General features: G+C 36.0%; 1 long non-coding RNA gene across 1 annotated transcript; it reads right to left on the bottom strand.

Moving 5' to 3' along the window:
- Positions 1-1,755: 1,755 nt before the first annotated feature.
- On the bottom strand, positions 1,756-7,908 carry LOC122223699. Its single transcript, XR_006204403.1, has 3 exons — positions 7,820-7,908; positions 4,405-4,483; positions 1,756-2,082 (listed from the first exon to the last, which is right to left on the bottom strand). It is a non-coding gene; the product is annotated as an uncharacterized LOC122223699 (long non-coding RNA).
- Between the last annotated feature and the right edge of the window lie 4,154 nt (positions 7,909-12,062).

The raw sequence follows: 12,062 nt of genomic DNA, 5'->3' as shown, positions 1-12,062 counted from the left end.
ATGAATCTCTGAATTAGACTGCACATTTAGTTATCTTCCCCCCAGTCACTGATCAGAAATGGATAAGGCTATGGAGAAAGACCAGATTACAGAAAACAATACAGAAGTAATTTTTTTCAATATAGACCTAAATTCTGAGTACTTACACATACCTGAAAAAGAGCTCATGATTTTATCATGATTGGCTTTCCCTCTTGTCTTCTTTATCTCTGCCAATAAGACTAATGTTCTGTCTGTCATTCAGGCCAAAATCCAAAACCATTTTCTGTTTCTGTTTCTTTTTCAGCATCTAAGTTGTCAACTTTTACAGGGCTTACATCTCTGACAATCCTTTGGTTTCTCTCTTTTCTGTATTTCAAGAGCTTCCTAATTGGTCTCTTTTTCTCATGACTCTTTTCCAATTCTTTCTGTGCATGACTTATATTAATCTTCTAAAATGAAGACACTGATCTTACCTACTATCCACTTCTCAAAAACATTCATTTGTCATTATTTATTAAACTACATGCAAACTTCTCAGGACTCTTGGGAAAAAATATGACCTTTATTGTTTCATTTTCCTTTTATCTTTATAAATATTCAGGGAAATGGCCGAAGTGGAGTACTTTTTCAGTAAGGCACTGCTGGCTTTTAAGTCCTGGTGCTTTAGCTAGTGCTATTCCCTTTGCCCAAGATGTCATCATTTCTGTCTCCGTTTTCTGCTCCTTAAATTCATTGTGTGTGTTAAATCCCCTCTAAATCTCACAGTGCCTCATCTTCAATAATGCCTGCGATAAATGTTTGGAAATATTTGTTAAATTGAATACACAATGTGATAATGATATAAGGTGCACCTTGTGATGAGGAGTGAACTTGGAGATCCAAAAGAAATGAGAGATTATCCTCTGGACTTAAAGGAGAAAGGTTCACAGGGAAAAGTAGAAATAATTTTCAACAGAATGGAAAAATAATGAAAATTGGGTGCCTGGGTGGCTCAGTTCTTAAGCATCTGACTTTGGCTCAGGTTATGATCTCACAGCTCATGAGGTCAAGTCCCAGATTGGGTGAGCTCGGGCCCTGCTTTGGGTAAACATGAGCCCCCCTTGGGGCGAGCCCCACTTCTCTCTCTCTCCACCTCTTTCTGCTCCCCCCTTCTCTGTCTCTGCCCCCCCTGGGATTCTCTCTCTCTCTCTCTGCCCCTTGCCCACTTGCACCCTCTGTCTCTGTCTCTCAAAAGAAAAAAAATAATGAAAATAAAGTTCTGAAGATCCTTCTTGTGACTCTGGAGTGGGATCTGGCTGTGGTGCTAGGGTTTATGAGAAGACACTAAAACAATTAAGGTGCAACTGGCATTTGCCATGAGTTTCTTGTTTCTGAGATGAGGATGGATCTTGAGCATATACAAGCATTAAGAAGGTAGGCCATACCTTCAGACATTAAGAAGTTTGACTTAACTGGTATAACTGTCCTCATCTTCAGATATTTCAAATGAGTGACTTGTTTACATGGCCAGACATCTGCTGTTATAGAAAGAGGGCAAAGCAGATCATCTTTCTCTGTTAGCCACTGATCACATGTTAAATGTTGTTTTGTGGGTGAACTTTATCAATACATTTCTGTGCTATCCAAATATAAGTGATGCAAAGAAAAGATACAGGCTTTACTTAGCTGATGTACATTGGGAGCATCTAAAGACCAGGTTAACTTCCTGGGTTGAAACAAGATTGGTGTCTTATTGGGAGAGGAGAGGAGAGAGACACATGTCTCCTTATGGTTTGGCTTGGGTTAACAGTTTTTGTATTTAAATTCTGCAAAACTTGAAGTTGAAGGTTGAACTCATTTTTGTGCCAACTTCTCAGGATTGTTAGTGTAATCTTATCTTGATAATTGTCAGAATAGTGCTTTCTGAGGACTGTTTCTGCAAGGTTTATGTTTGGTCAGTAGTCAGGGTTCATGAGGTGAGGAAATAGACAAGAATCAAAGACCTGGAGGAAACTGGCGACCCTCTCGATTGTCTGCTTTACTCCAGCTACAGTGCAAGTAGGGCTTTCAAGTTGTGTATGTGAAGGAAAGTCTCCACTGCTTGATCATAATACATAGGCCCTGTTAAACAAAATAAATAAATAAATAAATAAAATGAGATCATTCACAACATAATAAAATGGAAAATTCTTTTAGTCAATGGAATTCTCCTAAATGCGATTATTAGCATTTTTAGGAAAAAAACAAAAAACAAACAAAAAAAAAGCAAAACTTGGTTGACCTATGGATGTTGAGTGTGGGACCAGAAGTACTTGCTCAATAAAAAAAAATGTAATTTCTAATTCCACTTCTTAGATAAGGGTTTCTCCAACATTATTTGTATTTTTATTTATAGTATATTATTACCAGTCTTTGATAAGAGTAATTACTTGTTGAATGCTATTCTGTTTCTGTATTTCACCTAATTTGTCAGAATGTGGTTATACTGCTTCCTTCCTCACCTGATTCAATCCTTTTTTTGACTCTGATCATCATTTTGCCTCATCTTTATCAGCAGTTTTCTCCCTCTCCTTCACTTAGTTCCCTCTAGGCTATGAGCTCCTTGAGAGCAGGGCTATACCTTCTGATTTACCCGAGTCTTCTCAGCATCTGGCCAGAGCAACTGCATTGCAGAACTAATCTGTTGGTCAGTGAACATTCTGTGGCCATGAACAGGAGCCTAATACTTGGAACATAACATGTATATAATAAAAGCTGTTCAAAAAACATGTTGAATGGATGGATGAGTAAATGTTTTCTATTCCTAGCCATTCTTCAAAGACCGGTCTTAGTGCCTATAATTTCCCAATCTATCTATGGACCTGACATAACATTTTATTCTTTTTTGACATCTGCTCTATGTTATTTATTTGTGTATTTGTGTGTAAGACTATGTTTGTATTTTTCTTTTCCCTATCCCACCACTAATTCCCCATCCCTATCCTACATTATAATTTCTTTTCATGAGAACTATGTCTTAGTCATTTATTTTTTATTCACCAGAAAATCACATATTAACACTAATAATTTTAATCAGATTATAACCAGAAGCATTGATTTTTAATAGCAGATGTTTCTTTAATTGTTTAAAGTTGATTAATTTTGTATTTTCAACAAGGGTGAAATATCCTTGATTGTAGGTACAATATCCTATCCTTTCTATGGCCTCAAGACTTTGTACCATCTTGGGCATATAATGGTACATTCAGAAATACTGTCTGAATCATTAACTTTGATTTCCCACATGTATAAATTATTTTTGAGTAGTGGTTTGAATACTGAAGGTTTTAACTTATTTGGCATCTGGATTTGTCTGACAGATGATTTTAAGAGTCTTATAATTATAAAATATCGTTTTTTGAGACAGATGTACATATAGTGCCCCTTTTGAAATTGAATAAAAAGAGTCTAACGTCTGTGGTGAAGGCATTCATCATGCCGGGTCTCCCAGAAACTATTTGATACTTTCTTTGCTTCCACTAGAAATAGTCTTCCAATCCGTTTTTCTAGAGCAACAGACTCAGCAATTCATTGCCTCCTTTCTGTTTTCTCACAGGTTGTATCTTAGTTTGGGCCGTGGTAGTAAGATATCATAGTGGCTTAAACAAAAGATACTTATTTCTAATAGCTCTGGAGGCTGGAAATGTGTGACTGGGGTGCTAGCATGATCAGATTCTGATGAGAGCTCTCTTTTTGGTTTACAGATGGCTGTCTTCTTGTTGTATCTTCACATGGTGAAGATAGACCATTTTTCTCATATCTCCACTTAAAGGGCATTATTCTAATTCAGGAGGGCTGTATCCTCATGACTTAATTATCTCCCAAAGACCCCACCTCCAAATGCCATCACACTGGGAATTAGGGCTTCAACATATGAATTTTGAGGAGGACACATTCAATGCATAGCAGGTTGCATTGTTTCCTGTTAGTTTTCCTTGGAATAAAATGGGTCACTAGCCCTGTTTCCTCACCACCATTCACCTAATTGCTAAATCAATAACAAATATTTTGAGTTTTTATTATTGTAGTTTCTCACATTTCTTACCAAATTTATATGAGATGAGGTACAAGATAAATTTTTATAACAAATGAACCAAAACTATAGTTATTTTAAATAAGATTGAAAGTAATTTTCTCATATTCTCTCAGAAGAGAGAGGTCAAAGCTGGAATAGGTCTACTACAGAAAATCATTCATGGGTATAGTTTTCTCATAGGATAATGACATAGTTAGATGTTCAGTCATCACCTAGGATATTGTTCTACTCTACATGGATTGGAGGCAAGAGAAAAGAGGAAGTTCAGAACAAATGACTTTATCTTCAAGGCAGTTACTCTGAAGTTATACATATTATTTGTGCTTGCGTCCTCTTTGACCCAGACATAACACTGTGACCTCACATACCTGCTGTGAAGGATGGGAAATCAAGTCTGTAGCTGGGTGTCCCGACTCCACATAAGCTGTAAATAACAGCATTCTATTGCTTAAGAAAAAAGAGAGAGATGAAGAATGGTTTCTTGAGGACAGTTAGCAGTGTAAAATACTAATTTATAAAGAAAGTTTCACAGTATTCATTGCTAGGGATTGGTTTTATCCTTCTGTGTTTCAGAATTGAAGCATTAGTAACAAATATCTCTTGCTTACTAAAAGTAGGACATAGGAAATTTTCCTATTCTCTTGGAATTTCATCAAAAGCACAATTCAGTGGAGAATTGTTAAAATTTGGAGGAAATGGCTCCATCAAAGCAATAAACAAACGCATTTTTCCCTACTAATTCTTAAAAGCATTCTATTTTGTTAGGAATAAAATATTTGTTAACTGATTTTGACTTTTTTTCTTAAGCAATTTATTTGGGTCACTGCACTACTACTCTTTAATATATTCTCTACAAAATTCTCAATTGACTGCAAAAATGATTATCAGTAGGCTCCCCTGCTGTTCAACTCAGTCATTCATGACTTTACCAGATGGTTTTGCTTTTTGGGCCAATGATTTTTTTTTTTTTTATCATATTGTTTCCACTCCTCTGGATATACAGTCAAGATCTAAAATATGACACTCATTTTTAATTTCATGACTAAAATGTAAAATATGATGCAGATACATCTTTTATTTTCTGCATATTTAAAGATAGTAACCAGAATGTTGGCTATTAGTTGTATGCAAAGTAATTTTAAAGTACACCTATTTTCCTCAGTTATTTTCTTCACATACTCCCTTGTTTATTCTTGTTCAATAATAATTCAAGTGCCATTAGTTTTTACCACCTTTTACAATCTTTCCTTTGGTTATTCTATTGCTTTTATGGATTTGCTTTATTTAAACAAGTTTATTTAATGTGTTGGTCAAAGTCCTGCTGAGGAAAGCTAATCAGTTATTACCCCTCAATTATTTCTAGTCTATGTAAATAGTGCATAGTTTGAGATACAGTTAAACAAAGAAAAACAGAGGAAGATTAAACTACGTGAAGATTTCTCCCATGTTTTAATCCATTTATGTCAATCTATCTGACAGACAAAACATTATGAGGGGCGCCTGGGTGGCTCAGTTGGTTAAGTGTCCGACTTCGGCTCCGGTCATGATCTCACACTCCGTGAGTTCGAGCCCTGCGTTGGGCTCTGTGCTGACAGCTCAGAGCCTGGAGCCTGTTTCGGATTCTGTGTCTCCCTCTATCTCTGACCCTCCCCCGTGCATGCTCTGTCTCTCTCTATGTCTCAAAAATAAATAAACGTTAAAAAAAAATTATGAAACTTTAACTGTTTAATTGGTCACACAACATTTTCAGAGGTTGCTATGACCTTAGCATATATAATCTTAGTAAAGATTTATATGTATATTTATAATTTACTTCATAAATTATTAATTTATTTTACTGACAAAACTTTCAAAGATCTTACCCTATGCTACCTTATAACAGCAATTAACCCGAAGTCCTATGCTCACTACCGACCTCTAAAATATGAGGTTTGGTTATGTATCTAATTCTGATATAGAGAACAAGTTTAAAAACTTGGTAAAAACAGATTTTAAAATATTTGTTTTTTCATCAAAATATAGAAATATTTTGGAATTCAGTGGAAATGCTAATCACTTAAGTCAACTTTGTCGTGTTATAGATAAAGGATCTAGGATTCAAATTGCTTAGCTACCTTCTGTAGAGTCACACCCTCAGCTGGGGTTGGGAGAGGCATGGGTGTCTGGACAAATTCACAATCTCTGCTCATATAGTGCTTTTTCCTTTGCCATGTTTTAGTTTCAGAATGGGAACTTTAATTGCCCACTCTGAATAGTTGTCAGTAATCCATACTATTTAATGATTAAATTAAATACATGCATTATGCATCATTCTTAAGAAACTTATAAAATATTTGCTTCATTAATCACAAAATTCCAAGAAAACTTGTTTTGAATGCCAGTGAGTTTAAAATGATTACCTTGATTTTATGATCCCCTCCAAAAAAAAAATTATTTAAATAGAATTATTTGAAGAAAACAAGTTTACATGCTATTTTTTTAAAAAGTCAGTGCTTTGCTTGTTGCTTTATTTACTGGCTTTATGCCTCCATTTGTCTTTTCAAGAAAGAGAGCTAGCTACTGTTTACTACACATATTCTATAATATATTCTAATAATATGTTTTATTTGATGGCAAGAATATTGCATATCTTGTGTTATCACATATCTAGCACCTAACAAGGGGCCTAACACAAAATAGATAATAAATATTTGTGAATAGATAAATGAATATGCATATACACATATACATATATTTTTGAACATGTGGCTTTATACATATGCATATGTACGTATATACATATACACACCTATACATGCATATATATATATTTTGTTTTCAGTACGACCTATCAAGTTTAAATTAGTCTGTTTAAAAATATTACCTTCTGTTAAAAAGAAATGTTCTAAGTTATTTTTGTGCAGTTTTGAAGTAGGAAGGGTTAGTTGGGAATGTGGGAAGGGAAGAAGAGAATAGGGCATTGTATGGAGAAGGAAAACAGTATAAACTGAGCGTGTGACTACTGATAATTTGTTGTTGCTGAATCATAAAATGCATGACAACAAGTAGTAAGAGAGAAGTCTGGAGACTGGGTAGGAGGCAACTTATAAGCACGCTACCATAGAGTATATATAGTTTTAAAGGATATTCTCCATTGATAGTATCAGTAAACAAATATATATTGTGCTGGTCTCTGCTTGTGGTGTTCTGGGCAACATGGCCAACATAATTCTTGCATAAAACTCATTCTTCTATTTCTGGTTTGCTTTAGGAAATGTTTTATATATGCAAATTAGTTCTGTGATTCAAAGTTACGGTTTTTGTTTCTTTTGAGTTCCTGTAACTATTTCTGGCAAAAATTTGAGGCAAATTCAGTCATTTCACAAAAATTATGGATTGATTCAGATAAGGCTTACTTTTCGCTTGTGTATGCCTTCCTGCTCTCTAGTGCAGTAGAAAGGCTGGAAAGCTTGCACAATGACTACTAGATGTGCTCTCTCTGGAGGACTTCTGGACCAAAAACAGGCCAATGCCCCTGTTAATGGCTGAGTTGTGTCCCACTCAGCATTTATATGTTTAGGTTCTAACCCTTAGTGCCTCAGAATGTGACTGTTTTTGGAGATGAGGGCTTAGAATAGTTAAATTTAAAGAAAGTCATTGGTGTGGACTCTAATCCAGTATGACTAGTGTTTTTTACTAGAAGAAGAGATTAGATAACAGGCACACAGAGGGAAAATCATGTGAAGACTTAGGGAGAAGACTGCCATCTACACACAAAGGAGAAAAGCCTTAGAAGAAACAAACCTCCTGGAGTTTTAGCCTCCAGAACTGTGAAAAAATAAATTTCAGCTGTTGAAGCCATCCACCCTGTGGCACTTCTCTTATGGCAATCTTAACAAACTTATACAGCCTTAAAGGACAATGACATGACATTTAAGTATCTGGAATCCCAGTATTGTCTCAGAGTTCTGGGTTCTAAGAAGTCTAACACCCCTCATTCTTTTTTTTTTCTTTTTTCTTTTTAATTCTTTTCTTTTAATCTACAACAGCTGCAAAATGTCACTGAAGGGGCATCTAGGTGGCCCAGTTGGTTGAGTCACTGGTTCTTGATTATGGCTCAGGTCATGGTCTCACAGTTTGTGGGATCGAGCCCTGTGTCCCCGTGTAGGTCTCTGCCCTGGTAGTGTGTAGCCTACCTAGGATTTTCTCTCTCTGCCTCTCTCTGCCTTCCCCTGCTTGCTCTCTCTCTCTCAAAACAAACAAACATTTAAAAAAATGTCTCTCAAATGTTAGTATACAACCACCTCACTGTAGAACTATAATAACTGTGGATACTTTAAAAATTATTAATATCAGAATCAGAAAGTGTTATGACATAGCTCAGAGTTTCTCAAAATCAACATGGTGTGTGGGTCTGGAGAGTTTTTTGTTGTGGAATGCTCTCCTGTGAATCATAAGATGTTTATTAGCAGCATCTCTGGCCTTTACCCTCTAGGATGTCAATGGTACTCCTCCAGTTGTAGCAATCAAAAGTGTTTTCAAAATTGCCCAATAATCACCTTGTAGGCAAAATCACCCTTGGATGAGAACCATTGCTTTAGTTTGAATATCTTGATAGTGTTTTTAATGCATATTTATTATTTGAGTTGGATTATTGGAAGGTCACCCGAAGTATGCATCTGTGTGAAAGAATCACTTTTCCTGTATATATGTAGTTTTGCTGACAGTAAGGATTCACTTTCTTTTTCTGACACTTTATTATTTGTTGAAAAATAGTCTAATTACAGTCTTCTTCTCTCAGAGTCGTAGTTGTAATTATTAGTCACATTGACCTTTTCTGTTGAATAAAAAGAAACAAAGTTACATCATAAACCATAAAAGCACTGGTATTAAATGCTAGTTGCAAAGAAGTGTATTCATTATGTACTCCCAAATTAGAATGAAAGATCTTTACAAGGTCTTTATTGGAATATGTTTGAGATTCTCCCCCTGGAATATTTCTTCATTTTGAATGGCATAGACAGCAGGCTTTCATGACCACAGAAACCTCTTTATGAAAAAATTAAATCAAACTTTATTTATTGCTTAAGGAAAAGACTTCTGTGGAGTTAGAATGCAATCTCAGATCCTTTCTGACTATTAAAATCTGTAAAAGTCAAATTATTCAAGCCATTTTTGTGGAATATAGTTGACAATGCAGAGAATTTTCTGCAAACACTCATCAAGGTTGAGTTCTATTAGAAAGCTTATGAACTGAAGGGGCAGAAAGTCAGCCAGAATCTCCATAGTTTGATATTTGAATATTTTTGATATGTCATATCCAGCTGCAGTGTTTCCTTAATGAAGGAGCTCAGATGTAAGCTGTAGTCCTTTGCTGGCTTTACAGCCAATAGGGTCTATGTAGTAAAACAGCTATTACCTTATTTTAAAATCAATTTTAAAGAAACTCCTCTAGAATTCTAGGGACTGTCTCTGACTGAATATGAGTGAGGTTTACTTACATTGGCTGTTGTATAGTTACAATGTATTTTTCCTTATTTAATGATTTTTATTGTTAAATATATACATTTTCATTTTCAATATGGGCTTTGAAGATCTCAGTTCAAAATATTGATTAACAGAAAAATAAATTCTTATTTAAGAAACAAAGGCTAATTAAGAAATTTGGAGGGGAATTTGAATTACTGTCAGAATATAACAAGGTTAAAAACTTTGAGTTTAACGATTTCAAGCCTTGGGAAGAGTATGTTAATGAGCTAACTCTTAGCTCATAAGAACATATTATATCAATGATCAGTATTCCAGTGTTGACCTAGTTTGAAAGGACATAGAGCACACAGTCCCTAACAAAATCTTTCTTTATTGCAGATAAAACTAATCCAGACTGTTGTTCCCCAATGTTTTTAAGAATAGGACGTCCTTTTAAAAATAATAAAATAAATTCAGGGCACATGGGTGAGTCAGTTGGTTAAGCGTCCAACTCTGGATTTCAGCCCAGGTCATGATCTCCTGGGTTCACGGGATCAGCCCCATGTTGGGCTCTGTGCTGACAGTGCAGAGCCTGCTTGAGATTCCCTGTTTCCCACTCTCTCTGCCTCTCTCCTGTTCATGCTGTCTCTCTCTCTCTCTCTCTCTCTCTCTCTCAAAAATAAACAAATGAACTTAAAAAATAAAATAAAATAAACTCACTGTTCTATTCCATGTATCCATACATTTAACAATGCATATTTATTAACTGTAATGAACGAGATAGTTTTGTAGGCTTGGTAATATAGTAGTGAATAAAAAAAGCCCCTGTCCTCATGGAGTTTACATGCCACTGGAAGAAAAAGTTAATGATCAACAACAAAAGGAATTACAAAAATATATTATTCAATCTGGCTATAGATGCTATGTAAAAAAGTAAAGCAAGATAAGGGAGATAGCAAGTGCCTAGTTGTATGCTGATTAGGGAAGACATCTGTCTTAGGTACCTGTAGAACTTTTTTCAAAAGGTTTATTTGAGGGACAGGGTGGTGTTCTCAGAAGGGATAGGCTGGGCAAAAAGCTCAGCAAGAATGTGGTCTCAGCTGGAAACTTTCAGGTAAACCACAGGAAGCTCTGGAGTGTAAATTGCACTGCAGAAGTCGTCCCACTGTGAGGTAGGATTTGGCCTTTTGTAGCTTGTGTCAGTTGACCTATGGCAGAAGTGGTAAGGCGTGGCCTGCAGAAGAGGCACCTCTATTTGGTTGAGGTCAATTATCTGTATAAAGGAAGGGTAGCTGTGAGTTCTCATCCAGTCAACATTAGTAGCAGCTGAGGATGGATGTACCAGCCTATAAAAGGGATCTGAGTGGCACTCCAGTGTCCACTCACATATCTGGGAAGATGATGAGAAGAACATAAGGAAGAAAGATAGCTAAATCATTCCAGGGAGAGAGAACAGTGACTGCAGAGAACCTAGGGTAGAATTATGCCAAAGACCCTGAGATTATAACTTACTTGGCTTGAGGAATAGCACCATATCTACTATAATTGGGATCATGAGAACAAGGAAGGATGGAAGGTGATGAGGAATGCAGGCGTGAGAGCAGATCACGCAGGATCTTGTAGGCCATTGAGTGAGATGAGAAGCCATTAGATTTTCTGAACAGAATGAATGATCTAGATTTAGTTTTACAATACTCACTTTAGCTGCCACGGGAACACTAGAGTGTAGAAAGCAAGGATGTAAACTGCAGAATCAATATTTGCCCTTTTAAACATCCTTTGATTGAACAACCACATGCTATAAAATAGCTATTGTGAATTTATTAATGCTTTTATGTGATTTTGCATCTGATAATTATAATTACATTCTTATAGATTTGTAAGTACTACATGTAAGTTGGCGGTGATATTCAAAATACTTAGTAAGCAATACTACAGAGGTTCGAACCAATCAGTGTGGCCTGTGGAAAAGACACCTCTATTTGGTTGAGGTCAATTATCTGTATAAAGAAAGGGTATACAGGTACCCTTGGTATACAAATACTTTGTAGTGGTATACAAATAATTTGTTGACCCCTTACAATATAACCCCTTGCCTTCTCAAATACTCAAGGCTCCAAAACAATGTGGTAAATTTTTGTTCTGAGAAGAAGCAAGGAACTCACTTGAGTCAGGTGGGGTGGTATTCAATGATGGGAACTAGCTCTTGTTGAAAATGCCAGATATAAATGTATAGGAATGTCTCAAGTTAGAAAACAAAGGATTTTGTAATCTAGTCATAGGTTTCCACAAGTTAAAACCTGGGAGTTGAGCTGAATAGCATTTTCCTTCTGGATACTTTTTCTGAACACTCTACTTCCCCTGTATACCCACATCACTTTATATGTTACTACTTGTTTCTTCTGTCTATTCTGTAGATTTTGTTCTAAGAGCAGGGACCAGATCTCTTCTGTTTATTGTTGTGTGGTCAGAATCGAGCAAGTGCTTGGCACCACACTGACACATAATCTGGATACCTGAGGACTGTGGCAGTGGAATACTAAATTAGGTGATGGGATTGACTATAAATGTGAATTCG

Source organism: Panthera leo, chromosome B4 (assembly GCF_018350215.1).
Source record: "Panthera leo isolate Ple1 chromosome B4, P.leo_Ple1_pat1.1, whole genome shotgun sequence".
Classification (NCBI taxonomy): Eukaryota; Metazoa; Chordata; class Mammalia; order Carnivora; family Felidae; genus Panthera; species Panthera leo.
The sequence above is the reverse complement of the archived record's forward strand: the minus strand, read 5'-3'. Positions and strand labels throughout refer to the sequence as shown.